At 35.8% G+C, this 7988-nt stretch overlaps 1 long non-coding RNA gene across 1 annotated transcript; it reads left to right on the top strand.

Annotated features, from left to right (window-relative positions):
• The first annotated feature begins 2061 nt into the window (after nt 1–2061).
• Nucleotides 2062–4074, top strand: LOC141640121 (uncharacterized). The gene is made up of 3 exons (XR_012542863.1): nt 2062–2216; nt 3220–3300; nt 3380–4074. It is a non-coding gene; the product is annotated as an uncharacterized LOC141640121 (long non-coding RNA).
• Nucleotides 4075–7988: the final 3914 nt, after the last annotated feature.

Here is a 7988-nt window from a genome sequence, read left to right as displayed (position 1 = left end):
AACTCACCATAAGAACCAAAATCACCAAATCCAATCTCTCTATATATATATATATATATATAGAGGGGAGTTCTAATGAGTCCACCTAAAATGGTGAGTCCACTAAGTCCTAATCTTAGCCATTGATCTTCTAAGATTGATGGATGAGATTTTAAAATTTTAAGATGAGAACTTTAATGTTTTATAAATGAAACTTTAATTTATGAGTGTAACTTTAATTCTTTACAATTATAACTTTAATATTTAAAGTCATTTTATAAATAAAAATTTAAATTTATGTTACAAAATTTTATTTTTAAAATATAAAATTTATTTTTAAGTGTAACTTTAGTGTTTTACGAGTGAAACTTTAATGCTAAATTTTAAAACTTTAAGTTTTTTAGATAATTTCTAGTATAAAAAATTGAACTTATTTAATTTTACTGATTTATAAATGTAACTTTAATGTTTTACGAGTGAAACTTTAATGCTAAAAATTGAAACTTTAATTTTTTTAGCCATTTTCTAATATAAAAATTTGAATTTATTTAATTTTACTGATTTATAAATGTAACTTTAATGTTTTACGAGTGAAACTTTAATGCTAAAAATTGAAACTTTAATTTTTTCAGACAATTTCTAATATAAAAATTTGAATTTAATTAATTTTACTGATTTATAAATTTTATGAATTTTATGTAAATATTGTAATTTTATGAATGTAACTTTAATGTTTTATGATTGTAACTTTAATCATAATTTTTGAAACTTTATGTTTTTTTTAAGGATTGTAACTTTATACTAATTTGAATTTATGTAATATAATTTTAACGGTTTATGAATCTTTATTCTCTCAGAAATGTAATTTTAGTCCATGTCATTTGAAACTTTAGTCCATGTAATGTGAAATAAACAAGGTGTCAAGTGAAACTTTAGTCAATATCAGTGAAACTTTAGTCCATTTCTTTGAAACTTTAATCCATATATCCGCGGCCGGATCCGAAAAAAAAACCCACAACCACACGACAAATTTCCACTTCTCCGATGGTAACGAATGAAACTTTAATGTTTGCGAATCGAAACTTCAATGCTTGCGAATTGAAACTTTAACGCTTGTGTATCGAAACTTTAATGGGGATGTGTCACTTTAATAAACAAAAACCAACAAACCGCCTCCAACACATACCACGACCACCGCCCGACCCACCCCCACATCACCCCAAGAACCCAGACATACTCTCCGCGCCTCCCGACCACCACCGACACCACACCACAACACTCATATCTCAAGGAAAAAAAGGAGAAAAGGAGAAGAGAAACAGCGTGGGAGAACCACCAACACCCACCGCACCTACACCATATCATCGATCGCGCACATAACCCACCCCAAACAACAACTTCCTCAAATCGAGAAAATAAAAAGAGAGGCGGCACGATGGTGGCGAAAGAGGATTAGTGGTGTCGGGTGGTTTCGAGGAGACACAAGAGGAGAGGAGAGAGGCGCGGCGTGGCGATCCGAAAAAGAAAAAGATAAAAAAGAGTGAAGGGACCGGCGGCATGATGGGTGCGATGGGAGAAGTGGTGATGTCGGGTGGTGCGAGGAGGAAGCGAGAGGAGAGGAAGGAGGCGGTGTGGCGGTGTGGCGTGATAGGGGCGGCGAAAAAAGAGAGGAGATGAGGGAGTTAGAGAGAGAGGGAGGAGGTAGAGAGAGAGAAGAAAGTGACTGAATGAATAGGTGAAGAAGTGAATTAGGTTTTTTTGTATTTATATCTCATCTTTTTTTTCTAAATCTTAGCCCTTCAGTTTTTTTTGATCCAAAGGTTTATAATGGGACTCATGACTCATCTAATCTAAGGGGACTCATTTTGAACCAATTCTATATATATATATATATATATATATAGATTTAGGATCGAGAAGTCTAAACAACAAAGTCCGTCTCTACCAACTCGAACCGTCAGATTAAGGATATCCAACGATCTTGAATTAACGCACGTCATTAAGGGTAGGATGGTCATTTCTGATTTTAGTTATAAAAACGCTTGTCCATGTATTTTGTCAGTTCACTTTCTCTCTCAATAATCTATTTCCCCCAATTTTCTCTCTAAAAATTGCAGGCATATAACAAATTATTTATGAACTCTTACAACGACGGCAACGACTGCTCGATCAAATCTCTAATGTTGATCTAGAAAGTCTGTTCTCTTGAAATTAACCTACATTGGAGATGAAATCAGGTACGAATCGCTAGATTTATTGTTTATTCCAATTTAATGACAATAAAATTAGGTTAAACAATGAACCGAAATCCATAATTCGCTCAAAATCTTATGCTTTGATTTACTTATTGTTGGATATGATTGAGGTGTTTAAATTTAGGTGTTGTTGATTTGATTATTTTGTATTGTTGTGATAAAATGAGTGGTATTTTGTTGGAATTAAGTTAGCTTAGGAATTTAATTGAATCGCATCCTAATCAGTAATTAATGACATAGATTTGCAATGACAATGATGTTGAATGGTAGAGTTCGAGGACTATGTTATGAAATCCTTGTAAATTTATGTTTTGCGTACTCAATAATTGTTAGTTGTAGCAATTGAGTGTGATATATGATGTAATCGTTACATTTGTAGCAATTTTTTTTAGAAAATTAATTAAAAAGAAGAAAAGAAATCATGTGAAGTATTTATTTTTGTTAATTATACAGTATCGGTTAATTCGTGTTACGAAAACCAATGCTGTAACATATGTATTTTATTTGGAATAACATGTGTTGTGAATTAGTATAACACATTTCTATCAAAGGTTTATTAACATACAATTGGCTCTTAAATGCTAGTCTTATTCTGGTGTTGTATGTAATTGTGTTATTCTGGTGTTGTATGCTGTAACATATGTACTTTGAGGATCTGGAGTTTCTGTTTGTTTTATGTCATATTTTAATCGTGTTACAATAATGGTTATACTTTGATACAATAATGGTTTACTCATGTTACAATAGCAGTTATAGTTTGTTATAATAATGGTTTACGCGTGGTATAATAACGGTATAAATTTGTTATTATGCTGGTGTACTTATGGTACTTTAAGATTTTGCACAAAGGTATGAGTTCGAATCCCATATAGGTGTTTATATCAACGTACACCATTGATCACTCTAACAACTCCACTTAATGATGACAAGGCAACCTGAAAGCGTTGTTCAGCCTTTTTCTCAGCAACACTGCAATGTCGTGCAGGAAATGGACAAAATTGGCGCCTATGAACAAACCAAACGGGACAGTAAAGAGCTAGATTCCCATATCAAGAGGCGGGTCTTGGTAAGCCACAATGCCTGAAGTTAGAGGCATGCTGTTACGTTGTAACTTGCTAATGAGACGTCAATGTGATTATGTGCAGGGTAAGGGAAGATGGTGTAAGCTGCAAGAGACCTGCCACATTGACTACAATATGCTTTTAATTTTTAGCCTTTGATGAGCAACTCTATGTCCTAGATATTAGATTTTCATCTTAAATCCCCTTAAAAGGACATGCAGTATATGATATGAGTAATACATATATAAAGTCATAAAGTATCCCCTTAATGGCTAGTGCCTTATTATCATACTATATTTTTTGTTTGTGTTAAATATTTTTTCTAAGTTGGTTGATGAAAGGGTGGATAAAAGACAATGCGGAATATTTAATGAAGCTCTTTACTTATTTGTAAATCAAACTGATACAAAGTACTTTTTTGTTCTCAAATGCCTTTTTCAATTTTGAAAGAATCGCATTTATATATGAATTTTTGTTGTAGGCTTAATCTCGCTTTGGAGCTGTTGAAACCAAATGTTGATGACAGGCAATGTTGATGGCGGTCTGATGAACCATTACTGGCAGTACTTACTCCGTCTTCAATGGCGGACTACTGACAAAGGACATTTGAACAAACTACAATTCAAAAAAGAGAATTGAAAAATAATAGTGTATAATGTTGCTGTTTTGCCGATAACAGTAAGGCGAATAGCTTCAAACCTCATTATATTTGGTCCTGTTTATTGGTATATCCCAGCTGCCCAACAAATGTCATTCCAAATTCTTTGTATACACTATGACGTCTATTAGCTCAAACATGGAAGAGCATTGTGCTACGGCATAAGGTGTGGGTTCGAGTCCCACATAGACGAGGAAATAAAGATTGTATAGAGGAAACAATTTATTTCATTATTCAAAATCTGTTACTTTCAGTATTTATATAAATGGAACACAAATTCTCATTTAAGACGGGCACTATCCATTTTAAGCTTAAGACGGAAGAGACTTATTGTAAATGGAATCACACACTTACTTTCATATAAAACACGGCTTGTTTTTTTTATAGAACAATCAGATAGGTAACTCAAATTAGAATAACATGTCTTCAATATTAGAATAACATGCTTATATAACTAGAATAACACACCTAGTATTAATTTTTATAGCCAACATGGGAGTTAAACCCACATCTTGTGCATCGCACAATGCTCTGCCATTTGAGGTAGTTGGCTTTCAACAAGAGTAAGGCACGAGAGAAAACTAGAATGTTCAAGTAGAAAACAAGGACTCCTCAATATTCACCTAAAAAGACCCTACAACAAATGATAATTTTTTGTCAATTATTCGGGATCAACGCTTAAATAATAGTAAGCCAACAACGTAACACTGGTTAGTCCTTAGAGTAACATTAGCGAGATATTATTATAACACAAGTTAGTCCTTAAAATAACACTTTTTTGAGTAAAATTGTCAAGTATTCTCATAAATAACCAATAGTAGTTACATTTTGGCAGACACGAGTTATTCTGCTCAAGATGCCAAAACATTCCAATGACTATGACCCATCACAAGAAGATAATCCGTCAACTCACACACATTAACGCCAAGGCATCAACAACACAAAACTTGTATAACATGAGTAAGACAGAAATGGAGCATACACACATACGTGACAGAGTTGACACAATCAGTAGCTTCATTCACCAAAGTAATGTCGCAAAAGGAAAATGACGTAATTATAATGATTTTGCGAAAAATGATGTAATTATAACAATTTTGCGGTATTTGTGTGGTATTTTAAGGTATGTGAATGATGGTTTGAATAGTTTTATATGATTGCTTAGTTTATATTGGACTTGTGGGGATTTCTGACCTGTTGGCTACTCGATCGAGTGCCCCTCACTCGATCGAGTAACTACAGGTATGGCATTGGGGGAGTAATCTGACCTCAACTTACTCGATCGAGTAGCTGATGAGCTCGATCGAGTAAGACCAGCTCGATCGAGTGCCTGACCAACTTGATCGAGTGTCACTGTTACAGGGACTTTTCGAGTTAAGAATGATTTGAATCATCATATTTTTCGTTACTTTTATGTTAATCCTTGTTGTGGGTGTTTAATAACATTGTTTAGAGTCACCGTTGATTATGTAATTGAATGTGGTCGAGTTATGGATGTAATCTTGTGTGGTATATGTTGGGCGGTGTGATAAAACAAACCAATGAGGAAACATAATGTGTGGAATATTGCTCAACATGCTAATCACATATATATCTATATATATCTATATCATGAGGTCATATTTAAGTAATGACAAGAAAGTACCAAAGGCTTTGTCATGAATCGAATATGCATTGTGAACTTTTTACACAATTTTCGGTGATATTCGTATGACTTTTTAGACCATGTCAAGTTTAATTGGACGCATAGACTACAATGTTATAATTTTGTCGCATAATTTATGTGACCGAATAACAAATAATTGGAGAATTGGCTGCTAGCAGGTAATAATATATCTTGAGATGTGCAACATAACTTCAGTGATATTCTGTTTATACGAGTTGTAGTTGTGTAATGTCAAAGATTAGGTAATGTCAGTATGAATTAGTGTTGTTTGCGGTCTATGAGTAATGTCAATATGTTATGATCTGTATCGGGTTGAGGAACGGGGAAGTTGTTGGATGGTGAACTTCGGGGACGAAGTTCCTTTTTAGAGGGGAATAGCAATGTCGCAAAAGGAAAATGATGTAATTATAACGATTTTGTGAAAAATGATGTAATTATAACAATTTACCGGTATTTGTGTGGTATTTTAAGGTATGTGAATGATGGTTTGAATAGTTTTATATGATTGTTTTGGATAGCTTCATGGTGGTTATAGTGCAATTGAGTTAGAATTGATAATTGTTGAATGAAATAGAATGTTGTATACTTTATTTCGGTAGTTATTCGTTATGATGAATTGAGAATTCAATGTTATTAGCAGAATTGTGTTATAAGGTCAGAGTAATCGAGTATGATGAAACATATGTGGTGTAAGTCATAAACATGTGTTGTTGTGAATTTGTGACAAAACCGTTGGGTTGTGTGTCTTGTAAGTGGTAGTGGTTGACCGGTGATGAATGAAAGTATAGTCTCGTAGTTGTGTTGATGCATGTTTGGGTAATTCGAGGTAGTAGTATAAGTAATAGTCGAGTTGATCGTATTGGTGCATGGTATGTGTTCGGTAACTCAAAAAGGAAGTTAGTGGTTCGTTGAGGATTGTGTGTGTGTCGTGTGTTAGGTGGTTGACGATGATGATGTTGATGGACATACGTAGTGGGATAATATTTCTAAACAGTTTTGTTGACTTGTGTCGGGTTGATGGTGGTGTCGACTTTGGTTCTTTGTCGTGCGATTCGGGAGAGGATGAGTCGAACTTCGGGGACGAAGTTCTTTTTAAGGGGGAAAGACTGTAATACCCGTCCTTTTAGGGACCCGCTGACTGACTTTGACCGATCTTAGTGACATGTCTTAGTCTTTAGGAAGCCTTACGAGAGATATCTTGTGTCATGATAAGCGTTGGGTATGTGGTACTCGATCTAGTCAAGGCTACTCGATCGAGTAGGTGGGAGGCTCGATCGAGTAGGAGTCACTCGATCGAGTAAGTTAATTACTCGATCGAGTAGCGTCTTTATAGCGGGGTTTTATAATCATGTTTTGGTAAAATCGTAAATCATTTCCGCCTCTTCCCAAAAACCTAAAAGTCGTCTCTCCTTCTTCCCTTCACCCTAGTTCCTTCCATGGAAGCCTTTGAGGATGCTTGTGCCGTAGGGATGGGTTGCTTGAGTCGGGTAGCGGTCTTGATGCCGGTATGCTATTCGTAGGTATGTCATCATCATCATCATCATTGTCGTTGTTGTTTCAGTTAGGGTTGTAGTAATAATAATAGGTGATTGTACTGCTTGTATAGGTGTGTTGATTGGTTGGTTGATATCTTGTGGTCGGACTCGGAATTGCTGCGGTTGGCTAGAGGTAGGTTCGCCTACTCAGTACTGTTGGGTGTCTAGTGTGTCTTTTGATGTGAATTGGCTAATGTTGTGTCGACGTGATTGATAGATTGTGATAATCGGTTGGTGTTGTGTTGTTTCGATTAACGTGATTGTGGTGCAGCTGATTGTGATTATCGTATAACTGTCTGTGATCTTCGGGGCGCGTCCCTGGCTGAGTGGAGTCACTTGCGGGAGTGGCTTCACGCCCTTGGTTCGCCCTCTGTGGAACCCACCACAGGAGGGGATGTGCACATTAAAGAAACTTGGGTTTATCGCTCTGTATGATGAGCGGGGATTTGTTGGGCACGGCTGCGGTCCCCCACTGGTAGGGCTGGTCCAGTGGACAGTTGGTGACGGTGATTGGTTGGAGTAGTTGTGGCTTGTATGTGTGCTTGGTTGTGTCTGTAGTGTGTTGGCTGTTGTTGTGTCTTTCCTCAGTTAGTGACCTTGTGTGGTTTGTCTTCTTGTTGTTTCTGTGTTGTCTGCCGTGATCCCTTATGGTGAGCAGTCAGTCTTAGCAGGTGATGTTTCAGTTGATAGCTGGATACTTGGCGGGATGAGTCCTTCACGAGTTTTGACAGAAGTATAGATCACATAGCTGGTAGTAGTCTGAGTTGTATCTTTGTTATCTTAATTTGTTTAATCACTTGTAATAAACTTTAATTGTTCTTTTATCGACATTTG

This window comes from Silene latifolia, unplaced genomic scaffold, assembly GCF_048544455.1.
Source record: "Silene latifolia isolate original U9 population unplaced genomic scaffold, ASM4854445v1 scaffold_712, whole genome shotgun sequence".
NCBI lineage: Eukaryota > Viridiplantae > Streptophyta > Magnoliopsida > Caryophyllales > Caryophyllaceae > Silene > Silene latifolia.
Note: the sequence above shows the minus strand (reverse complement) of the source record. Positions and strands in the feature narration are given on the sequence as shown.